At 44.2% G+C, this 26,350-nt stretch overlaps 1 protein-coding gene across 3 annotated transcripts in view; it reads right to left on the reverse strand.

Annotated features, from left to right (window-relative positions):
- SCRN1 (secernin 1) overlaps window positions 1-15,172 on the reverse strand; it is a 54,541-nt gene extending 39,369 nt beyond the window's left edge. Inside the window, exon 1 of one of the 3 annotated variants that reach the window (XM_066239144.1) lies at window positions 14,898-15,172. The gene's annotated coding sequence lies outside the window, so the exon portion shown is untranslated. Of the gene's footprint in view, window positions 1-14,015; window positions 14,038-14,700; window positions 14,719-14,897 lie in introns of those variants that run through there. The other 2 variants (XM_066239146.1, XM_066239145.1) reach the window with 2 other exon arrangements.
- Window positions 15,173-26,350: the final 11,178 nt, after the last annotated feature.

The raw sequence follows: 26,350 nt of genomic DNA on the forward strand, positions 1-26,350 counted from the left end.
CATCCCCAGCGCCCGGGCCATCTTTGCTCCAGTGGAGCCTTGGCTGCGGGAGGGGAAGAGAGAGACAGAGAGGAAGGAGAGGGGGAGGGGTGGAGAAGCAGATGTGCGCCTCTTCTGTGTGCCCTGGCCGGGAATCGAACCCGGGACTTCTGCATGCCAGGCCGACGCTCTACCACTGAGCCAACCGGCCAGGGCCTGTAGTCGTTTCTTTAACAGGAAAAAACAAGCGGCCAGAAGTCAGCCAAGTCTCCACTGAGCCTTGGAAGAAATCCTTCTGAAAGTGATTCAAGGAAACTCAATTTGGTTCCTATTATTTATCAAAGTACTGATTAACATGCCAGGTATTCAAACTAATATATATATGTGTGTGTGTATGTATATATATATATATATACACACACACACATATATATATATGACAAGTTACCTCCTCTATGTACTGTATATAACATGCATTTTGAAAGTTTTATTTACAAAATTTTTATAAACTATTAAGTTCATGCATAAAACAAGAGACATTTTAAGATTTTTCTTTTTTCTCCTTTAGAACCGCCCACAGCGTTATGAGATGCCATATTTTCCTCCACAAAGAAAAATACACTAAATTTTAATTAACTCCCAATCACACATGATAATGCAGAAAATAATTTTATTGCATACAATTTTTTCATCATTTGTATTTGGCTTCAAGAAACAGAATACAACCATTCCAGAATGAATTTTCAATTGTGATGAACTCTACTTAAACCAGCATTAAAATCAGTGAACAAGGCTTACCCAGGAACAAAGCCATGACTGATGGCTTTTTCTTTTTAAACTCTTGTTTGTTTTGAGGAGTAATTCTGAAGCCATTTGCTCACCTGGGGACACAGAGGTTGGGGTGACTGTCACAGTATAGGCCTGAAACTGAACCCAAGTATGTCAAAAAGCAGTGTTTTCCAAACTGTAAGGTGTGGCTTTTTCATGGGTTATGAAATCAGTTGAATGGATAAGATTTCAGGGCCTAACCTGGAAACACTGAGGTTGCCGGTTCAAAACCCTGGGCTTGCCTGGTCAAGGCACAAAAAAAAAAAAAAAAAAGATTTCAGGGCCTAGCCTGTAGTGGCACAGTGGATAAAATGTTGAACTGGAATGCTGAGGTTGCCGGTTCAAAACCCTGGGTTTGCTGAGTCAGGGCACATATGGGAGTTGATGCTTCCTGTTTCTCCTTCCACCCTCTTCTCTCTCTCTCTCTCTCTCTCTCTCTCTCCTCTAAAATAAATAAATAAAAATAATTTTAAAAAAAAAGAATGGATAAAATTTTAATTTAGTTGGTAATATCAGCATTTTTTTAAGAGAAGCATTTTTTACAAAAGAATATTCGCACATCACATAGTAAGGGTAAGTGTTGGTACAGAAACTTTAAGTTCGTGTATACACATATAACTGTGTGTGCATACTGGGTTGAAATACACTTCTCTCTTACTGTGGGTTGCAGGCAAAATTCTTTAAAAGCAACAGGCTAATTCCACTGAATAAGGCTTCTTTGTGCTAAATACCCATTAGGATTCTTGCCAGGCTAGCAATAGACAGACAGTTCCAATTAATGAAACTCTCCAATTTAACTCCCCTAGATGGTAAAACTGACAGCCATTTCCTACGAAGTACTTGTAAAGAATATTTGAAAGTACATTTATCTGTACTTTATGCTAAGTGGAACGAGCCAGTCACAAAAATGCAAACACGGCATAATTTCACTTAGAGGAGGTTCCCAGAGTGGTCAGACTCACAGAGACAGCGAGCAGAACAGCAGTGACCGGGGGCTGGGGCAGGGTGGGGGTGGGGGATGGAAAAATATTTAATGGGAACAGAATTTCAGTTTTGCAAGATAAAAATGTTCTGGAGATTGGCTGCATAATAATGTGAATATAATTAACTCAACTGAACTGTACACTTAAAAGTGGTTAAGACGGCCAATTGCACAATATAAAAAAAATTTTTATTTATTTTTTTCTTTTTTTTTTTGTTGTTTTTTTTTTTCTTTCTGAAGCTGGAAACGGGGAGAGACAGTCAGACAGACTCCCGCATGCGCCCAACCGGGATCCACCCGGCACGCCCACCAGGGGCAATGCTCTGCCCCTCCGGGGCATCACTCTGCCGCGACCAGAGCCACTCTAGCGCCTGGGGCAGAGGCCAAGGAGCCATCCCCAGCGCCCGGGCCATCTTTGCTCCAATGGAGCCTTGGCTGCGGGAGGGGAAGAGAGAGACAGAGAGGAAGGAGGGGGTGGGGGGTGGAAAAGCAAATGGGTGCTTCTCCTATGTGCCCTGGCCGGGAATCAAACCCAGGTCCCCCGCACGCCAGGCCGATGCTCTACCGCTGAGCCAACCAGCCAGGGCCTCTAAAAAAAATTTTTTTTAAGTTAAATAACCAGATGTGGCTACAGGCTCTGATCCTAGACAGCGCAGCTTTGGATGCTGTGCGACCAGCCAGGATAAAGGATCCTCCAGCTCAATTTCTAACCATTATTTTCCTCCTTAGCCAGCTCTTTTCAGGATCCATGGCTTCCTCTTGGGAACAAGGTATTAGAACTCCAGATTGCCTGTGTCCACCAACATCCGTCCTCTGACTCATGACAGGAGGCTGGGTGCGGGCTCGGGGTGCTGGAGCGCTGTACCCCTGTTACTAGGAGACACCAACATCCGTCCTCTGATTCATGACAGGAGGCTGGGTGCGGGCTCGGGGTGCTGGAGCGCTGTACCCGTTACTAGGAGACACCAACATCCGTCCTCTGCCTCATGACAGGAGCCTGGGTGCGGGTTTGGGGTGCTGGAGCGCTGTACCCGTTACTAGGAGACACCAACATCCATCCTCTGACTCATGACAGGAGGCTGGGTGCGGGTTTGGGGTGCTGGAGCGCTGTACCCAGTAGCTAGGAGACACGGACAGAATGTCTAGACAAGGAGGGAGGGGCTGCTTGGGAGAAAACGTCTTTGTCCTCAAGTTCAGTGAGTAGTCATTGAGGGATGTGAATGCTCTGAGCCAAGTAGGGGTTTTTGTTGTTTTTGTTTTGTTTTTTTGCCTGCCTGCCAAACTGCTCTGCCTTTTATCTCCAGGAAGCTACAGTGTGTCCCTCATCGGTCACCTTCTCCAGTTATAAAACAGCCTTGAGTTTCCCGAGAGGGAGAAATGACCATCTTTAAAAGCTATAGGTTTATTAACTGTCCTGCAAATAACGTGACAAAGTGCCTTTACCCGTACAAAATAATGAAACCCGAACATCCAGTTCGGCCTCCGTACCCACCAAGCTCCCAGCTGAGCAGACTGCATGCGTCTATATCAGACGTCCGAATCACCAACTCCAGGAAAGCAAAGGAGAAACGACTTTATTATTTTACGTGTTGATAAATTCACTTTGAAAAGTATTGGTACTCCTGCTGAACTGGAAGTAGGACAAATGATAATCATTTATAAATCGATTTTCCTCTCATATATCTGCTGTTGCAATAGTAAAGAATAAATAAGGTGTATGGGTTAAGAAATTGTTTAATTAAAAGCTGGGTTGTAAATGCTCCCCGATGAAAGGCACATAAATTAGCCCAGACTCATCAACCCCTGCCGGAAAGAAAGGTTCTACTAAGTATTTCCACAGAAGGCTCAAGACAGCAGAGCATAAAAGTGTACGAGCCTAGAAGCAGCTGCCTATTAGAGGCCAGTGAATCTCAGCTTCTAAGAGTCAATGTCTAGAGCTAGGAACCATCTAATGGGAGAAAGACTTTGGAGTAAGCAAGACTTTGAAGTAAGGAGGCTTTGGAGTCAACCTGGGTTTGAATCTCAGTCCCCTGTCATCTTTCTATAACAGGGATCATGACAGGGCTGTGGTGAGGTCTCAAGGAGCAAAACTTGCAAATACTGACGCAGTGCTTGGAACACCACCTGAGACCCCGTGAGAACTCAGTCATTACGAGGCTCAGAGAAGGTACATGATGAAGGCTGTTCCTTTGTCGAGGTCTAATCTGTTCAGACTTTAGAAATTTGGCTATTTCCTTGTAGTGTCAAAAAGTTCTTTCACCTTTAGAAGGTTTTTTCCATTGTCACTTGATGTCTTTTAAGAGCTGCTTAATATTTCGTCTCTAAAAGGGAACCCTCCTGCACTGCTGGTGGGAATGCAGACTGGTGCAGACCCTGTGGAGAACTGTATGGGGTTTCCTCAAAAAATTATAAATGGAACTGCCTTTTCACTCAGCTATCCTACTTTTAGGAATACATCCTAAGAATACCAAATCACTGATTCAAAAGAAGGTATGCACCCCCATGTTTATTGCAGCATTGTTTACAATAGCCAAGATCTGGAAACAGCCCAAGTGTCCATCAGTGGACGAGTGGATTAAAAAGCTGTGGTATATATACACTGTGGGATACTACGCAGCCATGAAAAAGAAGGAAATCCTATCTTTTGTGGCAGTATGGATAGACGTGGAGATTACTATGCTAAGCCAAGCAGAGAAAGAAAAATATCATATGATCTCACATATATGTGGAATCTAATTAACAAAGTGAATTGAAGAACAGAATAGAGGCAGAGAGGTGGGGTCACAGGGAGCAGAGGGACAGCAGTCAGAGGGAAGGGGGATGAGGGGATGGGATCAGAGAAGGTAAAGGGATTAGTGAAACTATATACACATAAGACAGAGATATAGATAACAGGACAGTAAATCCTAGAGGGAAGGGGAGAGGAGTTAGGAGAAGGGGGTAAAGGGGGTAGAAAAAGGGACACAGGGTTGGGGGGTAAGGGAGTTATATTCAGACAGACATTGAATCCATGTAAACACAATAAATTAAAAGTTAATAAAAATTAAAAAATATATATCCTGTCTCTAGTTTCAAGCACAACACCCACCCACCTCTGGGAGTTCACAGCTGCAGTCCTCAGTGTCCACCCTCAGCTGACGTCCAGAGCAGCAGGGGACGGGACAGAGGTGGCAGGCTGCACCTTGGCTTGGTTTGGTTTGGCCCAGTGTTGGCATTGACAGTGTTTTTTAACTCTGAACAAAGCACCTAACATTTTTAAATCTATAGATTTTTTTTTTCTGTAGAATTCTGGCTTCTCTAGAAAACTCAAAAGATCTGGCAACCAGGTCCACATTCCCGCAAAAGAGCAAGATCGGAGTAGTAAGGCAGGGGCTCCCCTCACAGTCCCCTCCCCCCCATGACAGAGGCCAGTGAAAGCATCCCATGTAGACTATTGCTTTTTCCCATTTTTCAATGTCAGGTTCATTACACGTGGGTACAATGTTGACTTGGTCCCATGTGCACAAAGCAAGAGAAGGACACACTTGAGAGACAAACATCCTTGTTTATAACCCCACTCCAACCCATTAACTGTGACAACCAGGCAGGTTATGGACTGTCTCTGAGCCAGTTTCCGCGCGTGCAGATGGGACCAACCCCCATTCACAACATAGCTCTCGTGCTTACCGTCTGGAAAGTACCTAGTCCTATTGGCTGTATACAGCGTACGCTCAGATAAATGTTCACTTCCCTCCTACTACTCACTGCTGATGGCTTTGCCAGCTTTGTATCAGTCTCTACTTTACTCCTGCCCCCTCTCACCAATGGTTGGCACCTACATCAGACACTCTCACAATCCAAAGTGCAACTCAGATGTGCTCAAAGACTCAAAATGGCATGATGACGCCCCTAGATCTCACCATCAGTTTTTGGAAAATACAAATGACACCATGGGGATGCACTCAGCAAAGTCTAGACTGTAAGAAACTCTCTAGGGCAGATCTGATTTCTTCAACAACTACATCAAAAACTACAAAGCAAAAAAACTAAGACAAAGTTACTTAAGAGATATACCAGCCAACTGTACTGAATGGAACTTGCCTGGATGCCAATTTTTTTTTAAAAACTGCACAGAATTTTTATAAGATAATTCAGGAAATGGGAACACTGATTGACTATTTGACGATATTAAGGAATTACTGTTACTGTCTGAGCTATAATGATGCAGGGGTTACACTAGGAAAAACCTGGCATCTTTTAGAGCAGCGGTTCTCAACATGTGGGTCGCGACCCCGGCGGGGTTGCTTTAGGTGACCCCTGTGTTTTGGTCGTTTGACCCCCACCGGGGTCGCGACCCACAGGTTGAGAACCGCTGTTTTAGAGGTACATACTGAAATATTTCCATGGGAAATGCTAAAATGAAAGTGACCCAAGGTGAAATAAAAAATAAAAACTCACATGAGACAAGACTGGCTAAGTAACAAAAATGGCCGAAGCTGGGTGATGGTGTTGTTCTCTTGACTTTGGTGTACGCTTGAATCTATAATCAATAACTTGTAAAATGTGAAGCCCATGGTAAGCTATTTTAAATTTTTTTAAGGTTAGAAATAGCACTGGATTTACCTAATACAGAGCATAGATTTCTTAGTACTACTTGTGAGTACCTTATTTGGGTCTTGATACGTCTTAGAAGGATTATTGGGGCAGGAGTTTGTAATGTCGGTGCCTTGTAGGGAGAGGCAAGCCTCTGGTCCCCTCTACCTGGACTGATTTCTTTTCCTCAAGTTTTGAAACACGTTTTCTGCTCATCCCACTGTGAGCCCCGGGAAGGCACAGACTCTTCTGTAAATCCTTGTCTCCCTCGCACCTAGCACACCGACCAGCGCATAGTAAGACCTCAATTAATGTTTGTTGAGCATATGAAAGGGAAGGGGGATATCTAAACTTCATTTTCAAGGAGAGAACAGAGCAGGAAAATCTGATTTTGACTGGGTGCTGCCATGCAGTGATTCAGCCCATGGCATGCCCATTTGACCACGTATCACAATGGGCTGGGGAGCTTGTTAAAGGCTGATTCCCAGTCACCTGCCTTCTTGGGGATCCTGATCCAGTGGGTCTGAGCTGAAGTGACAGGATAGGTATTCTTAACAAACACCCAAGTGCCTTTGATGCAGCCAGTTCAGACGGGTGTGCAATATTCACCAACACTGACTGGTCGACCTCTTTGTTTCTCAAATGCATCGTTCATTTTTCCTGCCTGGCTCTTTTTTCGACAGCGAAACCTTCAACACACACACACAAGAGAAGAGTACAATAAACCCCCTTATGGCATCCACCAGCCTCAAGGGCCATCAACATTCTGCCATCTTGCTTCTCAATTTTATTTTCAAGGAAACGATTTCCTTTTCGTTGACTCAGCAACAGCACGGGCAATAAGACTCTGCCTTCATGATGCAGGTGGGTGAACCCCACCCCCGGTTAACTGGAGAGAGCAGGATTTTCTTTTCCCTTTGACACATATGCGTGTAGGAGGCTGTGTTCTCCATCTCTAACTTTAAAACTGGAAAATCAGGCGACATGATAAGCAGGAAGATTTGGATTAATTGTAATTTAAATGTTTTGTTCATTCACTACTCCAAAGAAATAAAGCCTTATTCAAAATTTTTTTTAATGAATTTGTTTTACCTTTGGCCATATCTGATTCTGCCTCATTGCAAGACAAGGTCACAATACAATAAGAAATATAAATAAAGCAAGATGTCTAATTTAATGATTTATGTGACAGACTAATAACTAAGGAAATCTACAAATTTATTCATAGGATAAAACTAGGGGGTCACTGGTCCCTTTATAAAGGTATTCTTCAAATCGCTGCAGAATATCTGCATAATGCAAATATTCCGATATGAGTTTCACAACTATTAAATGTCAAAAAATATTCATGGACACCCTCGCATAACAGTGATTGTAGCTGGTTAGGGAAAATATGTAACGGACATATGTTACAAATGTAGTAACACTTTAAATAAATTTGTATGTACTAAATGACAATGGAATCCTTATCCATTTGAAAAATAGTAGCACAGATATACATGCCTTATATTTAGTGCCTGAAGGAAAGAGGAGAGATGAGTTGAAAGGCTTCCATTTCTCATGAGTACAACACTTTTTTTTAATGTAGGAAAGAGTAGATAAACAGAACAAGCCGGATTCTTTTTTATTTACTTACACTAGTCAGATTAGAAAAATAGAGTCCGGTCAAGTTCATTGCAAGGAAGCTGTTTTCCAGTACACGGCAGGTTGGGAGACATTCTTCCATCTTTTATAGCAATATAAAGAAAGAAAGAAAATGATTCGCATCGCATTAATGAAATACCTGAGACCTGCGCAGTCAAGACAACTTCTATAAAAGCTTACACCAGGGGTCCCCAAACTTTTTACACAGGGGGCCAGTTCACTGCCCCTCAGACCGTTGGAGGGCCAGACTATAAAAAAGAACTATGAACAAATCCCTATGCACACTGCACATATCTTAAAGTAAAAAAACAAAACGGGAACAAATATAACATTTAAAATAAAGAACAAGTAAATTTAAATCAACAAACTGACCAGTATTTCAATGGGAACTATGCTCCTCTCACTGACCACCAATGAAAGAGGTGCCCCTTCCGGAAGTGCAGTGGGGGCCGGATAAATGGCCTCAGGGGGCCGCATGTGGCCCGCAGGGCCGTAGTTTGGGGACCCCTGGCTTACATGATGACTTAAAAAAAAAAAAAGAGCTCAATAGACCTGAATTTGAAGTGCATCCCTCCACTTCCTAAGTTCTGCATCTATAAAAGGTGATCACGCTGTCTACCATGTACTGTTATGGGGATTCAATGAGATAATATATGCAGAGTATCTAAAACAAAGAAACATTCAAAAAGAGTTTGTCCCCTTAACTCATTCCTAAAGGTCGGGGTTCTGAAGCCGTAACCGTGATAATGTTAGAAGATTGTGAAACAGCAGGCAGGTATGTGGTTAGCTGCCTAAAGCACTAACTGCGGGAAAGATCTGGGAGCTATGAGCACGCTGCATCCAGGGTCCTCCCTTTTCCTTCTGTTCTCATTTTTGACATTGCTGCCATTGTGTCCACTAATTTGGCAGGGTTGCATTGAATTATGACCTTCTTCTTCCCACCATCTGTTTACCCTCCCATCTAAACAATGCGATGTCTATTCTCATCTTTTCCCATCAATGTGATTAGATATGTGCCTATTAACTCAGTTAACTGGGATTTTAAAATACCTTCCCATTCTTAAAATGGTGGTTTACACTCTGTCCCTGTAAAAAAAAACTAGCTAAACATTCAGAAGAAATAAAGTAATAATAGGATTTAAATCTTGCTAGTAACCAGAAGGTTACTTCATATATCTAGCAAAATGGACTTAAAAACTACTTCGTAAATGTCCACTTAGGCCTCAGCCATTTGCTGTGTGTTACTATTAGGAAATTTATCCTATTTTATTATCAAAAGGTGATATATATATTTATATATATATATATTCATATATATATATATATATATATATATGAATATATATATGGCCTGACCAGGCGGTGGTGCAGTGGATAGAGCATCGGACTAGGATGTGGAAGGACTCAGGTTCGAGACCCCGGGTTTGCCAGCTTGAGCGCGGGCTCATCTGGCTTGAGCAAAAAGCTCACTAGCATGGACCCAAGGTCTCTGGCTCGAGCGGGGGGTTACTCAGTGTGCTGAAGGCCCACGGTCATGGCACATATGAGAAAGCAATCAATAAACAACTATGGTGTCGCAACGAAAAACTGATGATTGATGCTTCTCATCTCTGTTCCTGTCTGTCTGTCCCTATCTATACCTCTATCTGACTCTCTCTCTGTCCCTGTAAAAAAAATTTAAAAAAAATAAAAATAATAAATAAAACCCATAATTTAAAAAAAAAAATATATATATATACACATATGTGTGTGTACATATACATTTTAAATAGCTTCATAGCAAGCTCACACTATAGGACTTTTAATTATTTTTTAAAACCTGATTAGTGCTTGCCTAAGAAGGACATTGGAAGACATTTCAGCCCCTGGATGGGTAGCTCAGTTGATTAGAGCATCATTCTGATATGCCAAGGTTATGGGTTTGATCCCCGGTCAGGACACATATAAGAATCAACCAATGGATACATAAATAAGTGAAACAACAAATTGATGTTTCTCTCTCTCTTTCTCTCTTCCTCTCACTCTAAAAATCAATTAAAATTTTTTTCAAAAAGACATTTCATGTCATTCTTTCAGGTCACTGGGGCACTGCTAAGTGCAATTTTAAAATACACTAAGATTAAAACAATAAAATACACTAAGATTTTACTTTGAGAGAAGCAAGAAAGATTCAAAAGGGTACATCATTTTAATCAGGATTTTTAAGAAATCTGATGAATTACCAACATGTACTGTGAACCCCTAACCACCGATAAGCACTCTATTCAACCCAAGGAGAAACGGAGCTAAATACATTTTTTCAGTGTCTTTATCATCTAGAATAAGAGGTGCTCATGTACAGAGGAGGGCAGTTAGCCAACTTACAACAGTGATCGGAAGTGTTTATGGGAGCTTTCCAGGATGTGTAGCTCACCACAGGGGAGGTTTGAGTTAAATGTCTAACCATTAAGAACAGAAGAGTTAGGTATTCTCAAGCTTCTTCTCTGGGCTTCAAGTGAGACTCAGGCTAGGAAGCTCCCTGCTCCCTCCCTTTCCATCACCTAGGCAGGGGTCCCCAAACTTTTTACAAGGGGCCAGTTCACTATCCCTCAGACTGTTAAAGGGCCACCACATACAGTACAGTGCTCCTCTCACTGACCACCAATGAAAGAGGTGCCCTTTCTGGAAGTGCAGGGGGGGGGGCAGATAAATGGCCTCAGGGGGCCGCATGCAGCCCGTGGGTGGCCCGTAGTTTGGGGACGCCTGACCTAGAGCACTCATTTCTATGGTCCTCCACCATCCATCCCCTCTTCCCTCCAGCTTCTGTGCAGCTTCTCCCCTAACACATCCACGACCGTGAACAGAATCACACAACCAACCTCTACTTTCTGTTAGTGACCTAGGCCAACATAGTCCAATAGAAATAGAATGGAAGACAAATGCAAACCACATATGTAACTTTACATCTTCTAGTAGCCACTTCTAAATATAAGAGAAACTGGTGAAACTATTTTTAATATATTTTACTTAAACCCAATATATTCCAAAATTTTACTTTAATATATAATCAATATAAAATTGTTGAGATATTTTAAAGTCTTTTAGTACAAATTTTTGATATCTGATGCGTATATCAAACTCAGCACATCTCAATTCAGGCTAGCCACATTTCAAGTGCTCACAGCTACATGTGGCCGGTGACTAGTGGCTCTCACTCCAGTGAAGATGGTCCCAAACTTTTATAATGACTGATTGTTGAAGGAGAAAGGGGTCATGAGTAAATTTTAAAAAATAAATTTGGCTTGCCTGACCAGTGGTGGCACAGAGGATAGAGCATTGACTTGGGACACTAAGGTCCCAGATTCAAAACCCAAGGTTGCCTGCCAGCTTGAACACAGAGTCACTGGCTTGAAGCCCAAAGGCCACTGGCTTGAAGCCCAAGGTCACTGGCTTGAGCAAGGGGTCACTGGCTAAGCTGGGGCACCATCCCCATCAAGGCACACATGAGAAAGCAATCAATGAACAACTAAAGCGCCACAACTACGAGTTTGTACTTCTCATCTCTCTCTCCCCTCCTGTTTCTTTCTCCTCCATCCCCCTACTAGAGAAAAAAAAAAGAATAACTTAGGCTTATCCATATTTTTTATTGTTCTCCAATAAACACAAATGGCATGTGTTTATGCTTTTTAAAAACTTGAGATTTTAAATATCTTTGGCATATCAGGGAAATTTAAATGAGTAAATCTTCATATCCATGTTCTAATGCAAGTTGGGGTTTTTTTGTGGTTTTTTTTTTTTGTGGCAGAGACCGAGAGAGACAGAGAGAGAGACAGATAGGGACAGACAGACAGAAACGGAGACAGATGAGAAACATCAGTTCTTCACTGCGGTTCCTTAGTTGTTCATTGATTGATTTCTCATATGTAACTTGACCCGGGGGACTACAGCAGACCGAGTGACCCCTTGCTCGAGCCAGCGACCTTGGGCTCAAGCTGGTGAGTCTTGCTCAAACCAGATGAGCCTGCGCTCAAGCTGGTGACCTTGGGGTCTCGAACCTGGGTCCTCCACATCCCAGTCTGACGCTCTATCCACTGCGCCACCGCCCGGTCAGGCACAAGTTATTCTTTTAATGACACACATGGTATCAGCATCTGTCCTCACTTCAACATATCCAGCCACCTTTTAACTCCTGTGCCATCACAAATTACTCTCCCTGCTGCCTGCAACCTGCCCACTTCTTCTGCAGATCACTCAGCTGGAGGAACAGAACGCACAGGGGAAATAGTTTCCACGTCCTCCCCACCTCTGCACAATTTCTAGTTTTGCTTTGGTAGATCTGAAGTCACTGGTATAAAGTTCAGAGAATTCAAATTCAAATTATTAAAAAAAAAAGGCCTCTGTTTTCAGTGCTGCTTCAAAGTATTTTAAATTAGGCTTGTTATTTACTTGTACTGTACTTAAAATTAGATTTAAACATTCAAAAGCAATTATAATGTCCCACTTTGATTTATTTTTAAAAAAAATTGTCCTATCGGTTCTCCGCAAGCAGCAGCAATTAATTTTTCATCAGAAAATGCACTTCTCACTTCAAAGATTATGACTAAAATGATGTTTTCAGGGTTTAAATCTAGAAGTAGTTTAGTCACTGCAAAATGTGAACATGAGGCTTAAGAAGTTAAACAGAATAAACTTGAATTAGGAAACCTACAGATTTTTAAATTCATGGTACAGTCTGGCTTCCGGATGCTCTGCTCCACAGCCTCACAAATGACAGCTTTGCCCTTTTCCCCAGGCTTTGAAAGATGGCAGGCTGGACCCTGCGCTAGAGGAGTTACAGGACTGGATTTCAGTCCTCACTGCCAGTTGCCAACCAGCTATATGACCTTGGGTGTGGTCCACGCCCCACACACTAATGCAGGCGCATGCACACACACACACACACATTCATTTCAGCCTCCCAGGCTGTAAAACTGGGTTGACAACACAGTGCTCCCTCATGCTGCCTTCGGCATGACCATTCCTGACCTTTGCGTTAATCTTCCTCCATCCCATTATCCCCCAAACAAACGCATCCTCACGCACCTCCTCTTCCTAAACAAGAAGATGGCTGGCGGTACCTACGGCAGTGAGACGGAAAAGAAAAGCTGTTAAAGAGAGAGAGAGAGAGAGAGAGAGAGAGAGAGAGAGAGAGAGAGAGAGAAATCCTAAAATGAGTCACCTTTCCAGAATTTACCATTCCTCTGGTGCCTGGGTGCTTGGTCATGGTGATAAATCAGTTCCTGCAATGGAACTTGCTCTGAGAACCTGGTGATTGTTATATGTACTGTTCTTGAATGATGCTGACACTAGACACCCCTCTCTCTTAAGAGCCACTTGTAGGTACAAAACAACACTGAAGTTATGCATCAGCAACCACATAAATCGACTTTGAAGTGGAACCTGGAGAAAATCAGATCAGAATCACAGAGAGTTTTAATTAGGTCTTTGCACCAGCTTTTGATAAGTTCGAGAAAATAAATTACAGCTCCTCAAACTTCCCACTTAACCTCCCCAAGACCCTAGAAGCACCCTAAAATCCAGGCTGCTGCAAAAATTACTCCCTACCCCTTAGGCTGAACTGACTGCAGAGATACCCAGAGAGCCTCCCTTCCCACGGATTCCCTCACCAAGGCCCAAGTCAGGGGCTCTGTGCTGCTTCCCTCTGGCCTGATTCTTCATGCTGCCATTTTGAATTAACAGAGCTATCCTCTGCAACTGATACACTGTCTAGGCAGCCTTGGCACACAACAGACACACACCCTGCGGGGGAAACTTGCCACCGCCTAATTCAAGTCGCTCGCAAACCAGAATTAAACAGCAAATCCAGAAAGCTCGCATGCTTTAACGGAACCCTGACTCGGTTTTAAGTCACTGCAGATGACAGCTTCCTTTGAAGCACTTGGGTTTAGCGGACATGTTTAACTCTTAAATCCCAGTTCTCATCAATTTTCTAAAGTTCAGGCGTTCCTCCTGCTTTGCAGACTACACTTACCTCAGATACCACGAGTGCTGTTGCTAAATAGCGCCCCGACAGACAAGGAAATCGAGGACGCAAAGAAAAACTGAAATGCATAATCATCTCAGAAATGTCTTGAGTGTCTTTTACCAATAACTGCCCTACACTACTTCCCCCCCAAGAACGCCCCCCGGGTGTGGCTTGCGGGTAAGTTGTGTCACGTCCTGCGGCGCGCGTGGAAGAGAGCAACAGCCCGCGCGTTTGCCCTTAGGAGGGGGCAGTCCCCGGGACACGATTCGAGATCGCGCACCGGATGGACACGGGGACAGAGCCGAGACACCGGCAGCGCCTCCTCCCCGCCCCCCCCCCACAACCATGTTCGCGCGACCCTCCCCCCCGCGCGGCAGGTGCGTTACCTTCTGGGAAGGTGCCCACTCCGCGGCGAGCCCCGAACCCCTCCTGGAGGGGGTGGGGGGCGCGCAGGCACACACCCAACTGGGCAGCAACTTCGATATCAAGAATAGGAAACACAGAAAAACAGTCTGCGGGTTTATGAGAGTTAAAGGGAGGTGGGGCAAGGATGGGGTTGGGGTGTGGAGAGCGGGGGCAGATTCCCACCAGGCTGCGGGGCTCGCGCCCGGGGTAGGGAGTCCCTCTCTTACGCCCCTGGAGCCCCCAAACCCAAGTCCCCCACCCCCACCCCCGGTCCGAGGCCACCAACCCTCTGCCGACCCAGAGACCATTTTCCGCCCCAGCCAGCACCCGCCGGGATCGGCCCGGGCAGCGCAGCCCGCGGGTTCGGATGGACAGCAGGAGGCGACCAGGCACAGAAGACGGCGATGGCGGACGCGAGGGAAACCTGCGGGGAGAAGCGGGTGCAGACGCCGCGCGCTCCCAGTCGTGCCCGCCGAGGCTCACCTGCCGGGCGGCGGGCTCGGGGCTGGCTCTGCGGTGCTGATGCTGCGGCCGCCGGGGGTGCGGGTGCTGCCGGGGCCGCAGCTACTGCGGCGACATCCGGGGCTGCAGCTGCAGTGGCGGAGGCGGCCGTCGGGCGCTTCCCCCTCCCCAGACTCCGGCGCCCGGGCCCGCCGCCCCCGCTCACAGTCGGCCCGGCTCACGTGACCGCGGGGTCCACCCCGCCTCCCCCGCCCGGGCCGGGAGCTGCGCTGCACCAGCGCGTCTGGGCCACCGGGGCCGCAGCGCCGCGCTCGGCGCGGGCGGGGAGAACCCTGGCGGCCGGAGGAGCGGCCGGCAGGCAGGACCTCACAGCGGAAGGCGGCTCTTTGCTCGATTTTTATTTCTTGGTCACGGCCAGGATGGCAGCTATCTCTACAGGGAAAACCTGGGCTTTAAGGAGCCAGGGCTCCCTCCTCTGGGCGCCTCTCCAGGACGCCGCCGTTTGGTCGCTACGTGCGGGCCTTGGTGCCCAAGCAAGATTTCCCCGCGGAGAAGCGTGCACTATGCTCACACGTCCAAGCCCATTTAAAGATGCTATCCTGTGCCACGTCGATATTCCAGACCCGGTGCCGGGTACTTGAGCAGGAGGCTAAAGAGGTTGAGTAACTCTTTCAAGGTCACACAGCAAGTAGGAAACCAAGAGATCACACCTAGGTTAATAACACAGATAAGTGTCAAAGCGGGTGCGTGTGTGAATGCTGCTGTCAAGCTCGTTGGTAGGAACATGACCATCTATCTGTTAACAAAACAAAGACTATCTTTTATGAATTAGTAAAACAGAGTATCCTGTAAAGAGGAAGTTCACAGGAAATCAAATGCAATTCCACTCAGGCACAGGAAAAGATATGCAAGCTCCCTGACCTACAAATCAAATATACAAGGTAGCTTTTTCCACCTGTCAGATTAGCGAAAATCAAAAGGTTTCATAACCTCCATGGAGGACAGTTAGGCAATTTCTCCTCAAATAACAAATATACATAGTCTTGGGAGGATTCCACTTCTGGAATTTATCCTACAGATACGACACAGGTGGGAAATGATGTGAGTTAAAGTTACCCATTGCTATGTTGTTTGACCTAGCAAAGATTGGAAACAAATGTTCATCAGTCAAGGATTATTCAAATAACTTACAGCACAATACAATGGAATGCTAACCAGCTATTTTTTAAAAATGACCTCTATGTACCGATAACAGATTTCCAACCTATTTTAAGTAGTGCAAAATATTGCATGTATTATCATTTGTGAAAAGAAAATACATGTGTGTACTCTTATTTGCAAAGGCATAGAATATCTTTGGACGGATACAGTAGAAACTGTAATAGTAGGTGCCACCAGGGAGAACAGGGTGACCAGATAGAAGGTAGGAAAGGAGACTTTTCTGCATGTCCTTTGTTTTTTTCTTTTTAATTGATTTGAAAGAGAGAGAAAGAGAGATAGGAAAGGAGAGAAAGGGAGGAGAGAAATGAGAAGTATCAACTTGTAGTTGCTTCACTTGAGTCATTCATTGATGGCTTCTCTTACATGTCTTGACAAAGGGAGCTGAAGCCAAGCCAGTGACCCCTGGCTCAAGTCAACAACCTTGGACTTCAAGCCAGCAACCTTTGGGCTCAAGGCAGTGACTCTGGGATCATGTCAATCCTGCGCCCAAGCTGGCAACCCCGTGCTCAAGCTGGTGACCAGGGACTCAGTGTTCCGGGTCGATGCTCCGTCCACTGTGCCACCACAAGTCAGGTTGTTTTCTGAATGTTATGCTTATGCTTCTGGTTTGCCACATGAGCTCCTGGATAGTAAGAGAGGGCTGAGGGAATCAGCGCATACTATTGAACAGAGCGGTGGCACACACACTCCTGGAGCACAAAAGAACCTTCTTGTGCATTTAGTCCAACCAAAGAAACTGTAGCGCAATGAGTTTAAATAAACAATAAAAATATTCCTAGAAGGCTTGTTCCTGAGCCTGGCCCAAAACTACTGAATTCAGAGTTTCTGAGGCTGGGGCCAGGGAACCTGCATTTTGTCATGTTGTCTAGTTGATTCTCTTGCACATTGAGGTCTGAGAGCCACTGGTATAAATGCTGAGTTTAAGGGCACTCAGTAAGTCACCACTTCTAGAAAAGCAAGTCCAACTCGAGGCTTCAGGAGCCATGGGCTAAGTTAGGTGCAGATATGACCAAGTCCAAGAACCACACCACGCACAGCTATTCCTGAAAATGGCAGAAAAACAGCATCTAGAAACCCCGATCACAAAGATACGAATCACTTAAGGGAGCAGACCCCAGTTACTTGAGGAACATGCACTTTGCCAAGAAGTACAACAAGAAGGGCCTGAAAAAGATGCAGACCAACAACGCCAAGGCCCCAAGAGCATGTGCCGAGGCCATCAAGCCCAAGTAGGTTAAGCTCAAGATCTCAAAGGGCGGCAGCCGCAGGCTCAACTGACTTGCCTACATCGCTCACCTCAAGCTTGGAAAATGTGCTCGTGGCCCTGGCCGGTTGGCTCAGCGGTAGAGTGTCGGCCTGGCGTGCGGGGGGACCCGGGTTCGATTCCCAGCCAGGGCACATAGGAGAAGCGCCCATTTGCTTCTCCACCCCCCACCCCCTCCTTCCTCTCTGTCTCTCTCTTCCCCTCCCGCAGCCAAGGCTCCATTGGAGCAAAGATGGCCCAGGCGCTGGGGATGGCTCCTTGGCCTCTGCCCCAGGCGCTACAGTGGCTATGGTCGCAGCAGAGCTGCGCCCGGAGAGGCAGAGCATCGCCCCCTGGTGGGCAGAGCACCGTGCCGGGTGGATCCCGGTTGGGCGCATGCGGGAGTCTGTCTGACTGTCTCTCCCCGTTTCCAGCTTCAGAAAAATACAAAAAAAAAAAAAAAAAACCGTGCTCGTGCCCGCATCGCCAAGGGTTTCAGACTCCGAGACCAAAGGCCAAGGCCAGGCAGGGCTCAAACCAAACCCCAAGCTGCAGCTGCAGCTCCAACTCAGCCTCAGCGTCCCAGAGGTGGCCAGACCCCCACAAAGGCTCCACAGCAGAGGTCTCTGTCTGCCAGTGTGACGGTGGAAGGACTGCTGTGACCCTGGGCTGCTGTCTGCATGGAGCTGGTATTCACCTGTGCGATTGGTTCAAATAAACCTGAGGCAGGATCTGGAAGAAAAAAAAAAAATCCAATTCTACGCCTTTCTGTAACCATAACGTGTCACTTTTCCTGTAAAGGACGACACCTGCACACCATGTTGTTCCCTTGGTGGCAACAGGGAACACAGACAGGGAAACCTGCCAGGCTACCTGCTGGGTCTGAAATCTCTGAAGCCTATTAACACATCTGTGAACAACCAGCGGGCTTGGGGGCCAGGAGCCCAGGAACATGTGGAGACAAAGAGGCATCTGCTTGCCCCAGGGGTCGGCATAGCAAGCTTGTCCTATGGCATTGTGCGCATTTATGAAGCAGCAGCATGCACTTTGTCTCTGCTTTATGCACAGGAGACAGACTCTGCTGCCACTGAAACCTCACAGGTAGAGATAAGGGAAAGAACAGCCGAACAAATATGGAGAACAGCAAGACGTATCAGTAAGGATTTTACTCATCTGCCCGATTAATCACAAGGGGAATAGATGAGCGTAAACCACAGGGTTTCTGTGAGCTGCCTGGCAGGGAAAAAAATTGTCTAAAATCACCTGCAATTATTACACAGTCATCTATATTTCATCTAGCCATGCTGAAAGAGTTGAGCTAATAAACCGAGTATGCTAGATTTCCTTTATTATTATTTTTGCCACAGAGAGAGGCAGGCAGATTTCTCTTTTCCAGGATTAAAAACCGGGGTGGGGGGAGGTAAAGAATGGAGGGGTGCTAATTTCAGCTTTTATACAATGGCATGCAGAGATACTCATAAAATCTCCCTCTAATCACCTGTATCGGGGGAAACACTATGGAAACTTTTCTGGCTTTACTTACAAACACGAATATGAAAATAACTTTAATGAGGGAAGTGTAAAGTACTAGATCCTGACAGGTCTGAAAAATGTCAAAACTGTATTTCTCCACATATCCCCCCATTTGAATTAAGTATTTTCATAAATTTCTAGTTTATTCTGAACGTGAGTAATCAGTTGGCCCGGATGGGAAGAAGGGAAGAGGACCTAACACCAATGAGAAGTGACCGTGCCAATGGAAGACCAGCTTGAGTTGGGTCTTCATTATAGACCGACTTCCCTGGGAGCGGACACTGAGGGGCTATTTTTGGGTGTGAGGGGTTCATAGGGGTCAACACATGTGAAAGGAAAGGAATAGAAACAGGACTGGGCAGAGGAAAAAACTGTACTGCAATGAAAGCCCAACAAATTCTCAGCGAGGGTTATGGAGAGCTCTCGGACAGTATTGCCCGTCAGAATGTCCTGCGTAGAAGCCAAAATGGCCAGCTCGTCAGTCCCCAACTTGCTCGCTCAACAGAAGTGGGCGGCCTGGGAAGGGCGGGACTTCCACAGAGGTGGTTCCGGCAGCTCAGGCAGGAGCTGGTAACTTCCCCGGGCCACCATGCCGGGCCCCGAGCTCCGTGAGGACAGAAGCTACTTTGTGTGGGACCTGGCCCTACGTATCTATCTCTTCATCTGGTCACTGGTTTAAGTCCTCTAATATACTTTGTAATAAATCAGTGATCTAGTGAGTAAACAGGGGGGGAAAACTACAAATGCATCGTTTACTTATAGAACTTCTTCAACATAAGTAATTTAACAAGAAACATTTATTGAACACCTGTACTAGGAACTACAGTGTTGCTGCAAAGATGAGAAAGACCTATCACAGCCTCTCCTCTCAAAAGTCAGAGGCAGGCAAGAAAATTAAGTATAGAAGCAATATATGCATATATGTTGCTGTCAAAGGCAACATTAAAAATTATGCATAGCCTGACCAGGCAGTGGCATAGTGGATAGAGCGTCGGACTGAGATGCGGAGGACCCAGGTTCGAGACCCCGAGGTCGCCAGCTTGAACGCAGGCTCATCTGGCTTGAGCAAAAAGCTCACCAGCTTGGACCCAAGGTCACTGGCTCCAGCAAGGGGTTCCTCGGTCTGCTGAAGGCCCATGGTCAAGGCACATATGAGAAAGCAATCAATGAATAGCTAGGGTGTCAAAACGAAAAACGGATGATTGATGCTTCTCATCTCTCTCCCTTCCTATCTGCCTGTCCCTATCTATCCCTCTCTCTGACTCTCTTTCTGTCCCTGTAAAAAAAAAAAAAAAAAAAAAAAAAAGAATTATGCATAGATGAATACACTGATCTAGCATATTGGGAAATGTAAACAAGTTTAAAAGATGATCATAAATGCAGGTCATGCAAATGTAGACCACTGAAAGGAGTTACCAATGACAATTTTGCCTTTTCTTCTAACCACTGTTATTATCTGAAGAACCCTATGCAATGATTTTGAGAAGCTTGAAGTACGTGAGTAATTGAGAAATACCTTTAGCACATGGCTTATAGAGGTATTTTCTGCCTAGGGTTTCTGATGGTGTGTAATTGTAACAGGAGGAAAAAGATATGTCATTGGGCAAATCTCACGGGAAAGAACAGACAATACTATGTGAATGAGACACTCGTGTATGGGTATGAAAGCCTGTGTAATCACCTTGCATATAATTTTATGAGAACCAAAGAAAGAAGCTAACAAAGCCATGAAAAGATGAAAAAGTACCAGTCAAGATTAGTCAGCCACCTGCCTTAATTCCATGACAACCGTGTTTAGGAGGTTAGTCTTCTGAATTTGGTTACCATAGAAACAAACCTTTAGAATACCCTCAAATCAATTTACAGAATTACTGCCCATGTTGAGTATAGACAACATAGAGCAATCATAAATGTCAAAATCTATTTTTAAATTATATTTTGAATTTAAATGATCTATCAGGTCCTTTGGATATTGCTAATTTAGACAACCATAAATTGTATTTTGAAAAAAAAAGTGTAAAATACTATTCATTATATTTAGGTAGTGGATTTCTAAATTCGATTGTTCAGATGTGTCTTTTGAATGAAGGTTTCCCATTTCATTTTAAATAACAGATCATCAATGTTCTGAAACTGTATTTAAAAACAAATTATGGGCCTGACCTGTGGTGGCGCAATGGATAAAACGTCGACCTGGAAATGCTGAGGTTGCCAGTTCGAAACCCTGGGCTTGCCTGGTCAAGGCACATATGGGAGTTGATGCTTCCAGCTCCTCCCCCGCCCATCTCTCCTCTCTCTCTCTCTGTCTCTCCCTCTCCTCTCTAAAAAAAAAACAAACAAACAAAACAAATTATGCATCGCACTCACTGCTATACTTTAGGAGTCATTTGTGGATTTAGTCAACGATACAGATAATTTAAAGGGGAATTGCTGAGTCTCCATTGTGTGCCCATCAAAGAACAGATTAAACATCAAACCTTTCTTGCAGACATGGCTTTCCTATTTTGCATGTGCGGAAAATGTCTACCTTATGCTATGTACCATTTTAAAATAGAGCTTATTATTAATATTTTGCAGCACCTGAGGCATGTTTTAATAGATGAAGCCTTATTCAGAATTGTAAAAGTTGGGCTTCTTATATCTGCAATTTTAACACCACTGCTCACTTGAAATAATATATAAGTTTGAACAGAAGTTACTATCAGTTCTCTTCCAATTCTTGAAAGAAGGAGACAAAGTCTGTCTAAAATATTCTAAGACTTTTGGGTTCAATTAAAGGAAGACTTCCTTCATTCTGTGAGTGATTAAACAATTCCACCTATTGACAAGATGCATGAAACTTCTGAGTCTAGAGAAGGAATATTTTGTTTTGGGTGTCCTTCTATTTCCCATGAAAGACCAGAAAACTGTTATTATTTCATGTCCTGTTGGATCAATCACCTGACTTTCAGAGAATTGGGTATCATCTAGACATACAAAAATATTTACATTTTAAAATTCCTGATTATTCTTTACTCTTTTCCTTTGACTTCCTACCCTTAATTATAAACCGAACTCTAGGTTTTCAGTACTTTTATTATATTCCTCTACCATTGGTTCTAGCTTTTACATGTGCAAAGAGTTTGACTTCACATACATAAAGTGATTTATGGTATTCCTGAGAGCTGGAATCTATATGTCTGGTTCACTTTGAACTTTAAAAAGCAGCTAACATATGTTTTGAAGCAAAAATTAAAAGCAGGAATTGTATCACTGTCATATGAGTTTCTCAAATAATCCATTTTTCTTTACCTTGAGCATTACAAAAGGGTTGAGCTTTGAGGATTATCAGGAATTTCTAGACTAGGGAAGTACAAAAGTAGATCAGTGGTTGCTTGTGGAGTTAAGGGGGGGGAGGAACTGCTAATGTGGGGGGAGGTTGTTTCTGAGGTGACAAAATGTCAAAATGTCCACAGTTGTGGTGATGACTGCACAACTGTGTGAATATACTAAAATTTATTGAACTGTGAAAACAAGACAGAACATTATACATATTAATTTTATCTTTTTTTTTTTTTCCAAAGCTGGAAATGGGGAGGCAGTCAGAAAGACTCCCGCATGCACCCTACCGGAATCCACCTGGCATGCCCACCAGGGGGCGATGCTCTGCCCATCTTGGGGCATCGCTCTGCCACAATCAGAGCCATTCTAGGGCCTGAGGCAGAGGCCACAGAGCCATCCTCAGCGCCCGGGCCAACTTTGCTCCAATGGAGCCTTGGCTGCGGGAGGGGAAGAGAGAGAGAGAGAGTGGTGGAGAAGCAGATGGGCGCTTCTCCTGTGTGCTCTGGCCGGGAATCGAACCCGGGACTCCTGCACGCCAGGCCGACGCTCTACCACTGAGCCAACCGGCCAGGGCCTAATTTTATCTTTAAAAATACCACACACGAAAAAAAACCCTCATGAACGTGGACAAAAGTGTGGTGAGTACCAGGGTAGGTGGGGAGGGGTCGGTGGAGGGGGGTAGAGCAGGAATAAATGGGGATGGACAAGAACTTGACTTGGGGGGGGCAGTGAAGACACAATAAAATATACAGAGAAGAGTGGCAGAATTGGGCACCTGAAACCTATATGATTGTGTTAACCAATGACACGCCAATAAATTCAATTTTAAAAAGAAAAAGAAAAGTACCTCATCTCAGAAAAGAAATAATAGAAAACCACTGACCATTGCTCAGCTCAAAGCAAATAGGTAAATGATAAAGAATTAACAGGTTTGAAGAATTATTGCCAAAGAAGTGTTAGGAAAAAGTCCAAGGGGTGGTTGATTGATTTACTGTTCAGTCTTAACACAAGAATCAACTGACTCTAGTAGGTTATTTAATTGTCTTTAAAGATTATGATACAACACAGAAAACTTTGAATACTATTGCATGTGGCAAGAAAAAAAAAAAGAACATGACATTTTGTAAAAGATTCTATACCTTACAAAATTTAGCCAAAATAATGCAAGGAATAACATAATGAATAGTTTCAAGGAGCCACTGGTATGAAGACAGCAGGACAGAACAATCTTGCCGTAGGGGGAATTTGGTAATTCAAGTAGGGATTTCATTGCAGGAAACTTTTTAAAGTTTTTCCCTCTTTTTTTTTTTTTTAAATTATTTTTATTTATTTATTCATTTTAGAGGAGAGAGAGATTGAGAGAGAGAGAGAGAGAGAGAGAGAGAGAGAGAGAGAGAGAAGGGGGGGAAGGAGCAGAAAGCTTCAACTCCCATATGTGCCTTGACCGTGCAAGCCCAGGGTTTTGAACCGGCGACCTCAGCATTCCAGGTCAATGCTTTATCCACTGCGCCACCACAGGTCAGGCATTTTTTTTTTAATTATTTATTTATTTATTTTTTTTATTTATTCATTTTTAGAGAGGAGAGAGAGAGACAGAGAGGGATAGAGAGGAGAGAGAAGGAGCAGGAAGCATCAACTCCCATATGTGCCTTGACCAGGCAAGCCCAGGGTTTCGAACCAGCAACCTCAGCATTTCCAGGTCGATGCTTTATCCACTGCGCCACCACAGGTCAGGCCCCCTCTTTTTTTACAACTAAAGTGTCATCTCTTATTTTAAGACAAATATCTCACATCTGTACTGCCCTTCTTGGTTATTCTACACAAGTATAATTACCCATTTAATTAAACTTAGCTACTAGTTTAAGAACCCTTTTTAAAAAAACGAAAATGTCTCAAACAGAATGCATTCTGCACAAAACAGCTGCACAATTCCAGGAGTTACGATCATAATGGGAAGAACGACCAACATGTGGTTGGATGTCATAATGTTTCTAGTTCCTAACCGGAGAAACTGGAATCTAGTTCCTAACAGAATTAGATTTAGATTTAGATTAACACGAAATGTACTCTGCCAGAATAAGTCCAACAAATGAATGAGAAAATGCTGTAAAAAAAAAATGGAATTAAAACCCCAAAGGGTCTCCCTACCCTTACTTCGTTCTTTATATTAATGGAAACTATCCCTCAACACTTCAATTTACATTGTGTGTGTTGTTGTTGTTCCTGCACCTGGTTATCAAAGAGGAAATTATTGTGATCTTACTACAGTGTGGAATGTTAAGTTAATGAAATGACTTGGAAATTCCCAAGTGGGGTATAATTCAGCTGTTACTACAGGCTCGGGGACAGCATCCACTTTACTCTGCATTTTTAGAGTGAAACCTCAGTAAACATCTCATGTCATCTGTTTTTAGCTCATAAAATAAAACTGATCATAGTCCAGCTCACAGGCACTTAGACTGGCTTTGGAAATCATCGGCTGACAGCGTCTTCCCTCCAGGGAGCACACCCATGCTTTTTCCTTCCCCCTCTCCTCTTAAAAAAATACATACATATATATATAAAATTTAATGCAGTGACATTAGTCAATAAGAATGCATAAGTTTCAGGTAAATCCTCTCCCCTTCTTCCCCTCCAGACGTGCATCTCCTAAACTCTAAGGCTCCTCAGATTTGCAACCAGGAGAGCAATGGGCAGTGACAGCCCCTCCAGGCTAACCCGACTCTGTCTGCAAGGCCCCCTTTCCTCTGACTTTCCAGTGTAGGCCCATTGCTCTCTTGTAACATTTCCAGACAGCCAAGGCAGCTCTGCCCTGGACAATAGCTCTGCCTGTTGCTTTTTCTGTTCTAGCCCTTCCTGGTTTCACCGTCCCCAGCTTTAATAAACATACTCTCAAAATTAAAAAAAAGAAAAAGAAAGAAAATCATTGGCTGACTCTCCTCAGGAACGTCATCCATTGCAAGCCAGAGGATTCACTGGCAGCACAGGAACACGCCCTGCAAACCAAAGAATCTGTGGACAGTGTGCTAGCGTTTGCAGTTTTCCAGGAATCTCCCAACTGTTCTATCCTGCTCCTTACCATAATCTGTGCACTACATCAAAAGGAGCCACTTCATCCCTTTGATAAACCTCAAATTTTTTCACAAAACCATTTATTTCCCAAATGAACTATAATTTTTTTTGTATTTTTCCAAAGTTAGAAGCCAGAAGGCAGACAGATGCCCGCATGTGCCTGACAGGGATCCATCTAGCCTGCCCACCAGGGGGCATTGCTCCTTTGCTGCTGGAGCCATTCTAGCACCTGACTCGGAGTCCATGGAGCCATCCTCAGCACTGGGGCCAACTTTGCTCCAATGGAGCCTTGGCTGCAGGAGGGGAAGAGAGAGATAGAGAGGAAGGAGAGAGGGAAGGGTGGAGAAGCAGATGGGTGTTTCTCCCGTGTGTCTGACCAGGAATCGAACCCAGGACTTCCACATGCCAGGCTGACGCTCTACCGCTGAGGCAACCAGCCAGGGCCGAACTATTATTTTTTTAAGTTTGGAATGGGATGCAGGGAAATTCTGATAGGACACAATTTTAACTGAGCAGTAGTGTTATTTTAATTTTCTGGTAAGCCAGATAAACTTCATTTATATAGAGACCTGCAAAATGTGACTCTTTTAGGATACTTAAGAGTTACATCAATGCTTCACTGCCTTTTAAAAAATTTCTCCCAGTTGTGTTCAAACCACTAACATAGCTTGCTTGCTTATTGGGCGCTGTTTTGTAGACAGCCAAAAGCACAATCTTTTAAATATTTTTTCATAAATTTTTTTATTATTTCTATCAAATTTAACGGGGTGACATTGGTTAATGGGATCATATAGGTTTCCAGTGTACATTTCTATAATACATGGTCTTTATATTGCATTGTGTGCCCATCACCCAAAGTCAAATCATCTCTCATTACCTTATATTTGTCCCCCTTTAACCCCCCAAATAAACTTTATTTTGAAAATACCATAATTCTATAAATTCACATATGACACACCTAGTAGTATTAATGAGTTAAATTATGTACAAATGGAAGTCACAATTTGTATCTGATTATTCCCACAAATGGAAAGGTGCAGAGACAACTAAACTAATAAGGCAGAAAGCTTTAAAGACCACCATA

The sequence above is a fragment of the Saccopteryx bilineata genome, chromosome 7, assembly GCF_036850765.1.
Source record: "Saccopteryx bilineata isolate mSacBil1 chromosome 7, mSacBil1_pri_phased_curated, whole genome shotgun sequence".
Lineage (NCBI taxonomy): Eukaryota > Metazoa > Chordata > Mammalia > Chiroptera > Emballonuridae > Saccopteryx > Saccopteryx bilineata.